The sequence below is a fragment of the Theropithecus gelada genome, chromosome 5 (assembly GCF_003255815.1).
Source record: "Theropithecus gelada isolate Dixy chromosome 5, Tgel_1.0, whole genome shotgun sequence".
NCBI classification, from domain to species: domain Eukaryota; kingdom Metazoa; phylum Chordata; class Mammalia; order Primates; family Cercopithecidae; genus Theropithecus; species Theropithecus gelada.
In genome coordinates, this window is record NC_037672.1 from 138,556,181 (window position 1) to 138,557,467 (window position 1,287).

At 35.2% G+C, this 1,287-nt stretch overlaps 1 non-coding gene across 1 annotated transcript; it reads right to left on the reverse strand.

Annotated features, from left to right (window-relative positions):
- Positions 1-672: 672 nt before the first annotated feature.
- Positions 673-777, reverse strand: LOC112625639. Its single transcript, XR_003119719.1, has one exon. It is a non-coding gene; the product is annotated as a small nucleolar RNA U13 (small nucleolar RNA).
- Positions 778-1,287: the final 510 nt, after the last annotated feature.

The following is a 1,287-nucleotide window of genomic DNA, read 5'->3' on the forward strand; positions in this document are numbered from 1 at the left end:
ATAGCTTCTGAACAAATAGGTGTAAGTCTTGGAAACCATAATTTTAAAATAATGAAATAATTTAATTATATCACCAGTGGTTAATATCTTTTTGCCCTTCTTAAAGAAAATATATTTTACTGCCCATTTGACCAGCAGAGCAGTGGCCTTTTTTTCCCCTAATTTCTAGGCATTAGAAACAAATTTGTACATACTAGAATTCTGGAAAATGAATGAATGAATGAATGAATGAATGGAGGCTCTTTCCATTGTCTATTCCATTTATAGTCTTCTGGTCAGCTGATGAGAATATACCCCCAACCTCTAGACTGAAAGTTGATTAAAAACCCCCAGCAAAACAAGACAAAAATACAGGCAAAGAGGAAACTCATAAATTATGTTTGTTTGATAACTCAAAGTGAATCACATTCTATTTTCTAAATTAATTCAACTTCAGAGCTTTATCCATGACTGGGTTTCTAGCCAATTCTTGGCTTTCTAGGTTATCTAGACACTACTTGTGACCTGGCAGTGCTGTTCTAAATAAATCATGTGTTAAGGGATTTCTGTATAGTAAACTATAGATCTTGTCTCTGTTACACAATCTGTGAATTTCCAACGGAATTTCTATGAAAGTCTATTTCAAACCTCAAATGATTAACTACTTTATTAGCATATATTTCTTTTTTTTCAGGTCAGACAGGTAATGTCCCCACATTGTAACTAGGTTCAGAGGGTGGCACGTCTCACATATGTATGTGAACACCCAGTCATCATGTTCATGAACTACAAGAGGATCATATTACTATATATTTCACTTTAATTTTTATGTACCAAAATATTTGATTTAGCTAATTTAATGAAATTTGTTAATATTTAAACATTAATAAACACATAAAAAATGTTAGTCTTTTTAATATAACTACTGAGAAAGTGAACAAGTGATTTTAGTAAAAGTCAGTTGGTAATGGGTTTTGATTATCTGGACATCTAAGTTCAATGAATGCAAACACATTAGAAAGGGGACAGGTGAAGAAATTGAGGAAAAGACTCACAGTTATCTCTCTCTCTCTCTCTCTTTTTTTTTTAAATTGAGACAGGGTCTCACTCTTTCATCCAGGTTGGTATGCTGTGGCGTGATCTCAGCTCACTGGAACCTCTGCCTCCAGGGTTCAAGTGACTCTCCCACCTCAACTTCACCAGTAGCTGGGACTACAGGCATGCGCCACCACACCTGGTCAATTTTTGTATTTTTGGTAGAGATGGGGTTTCGCCATGTTGACCAGGCTGGCCTTAAACTCCTGATCT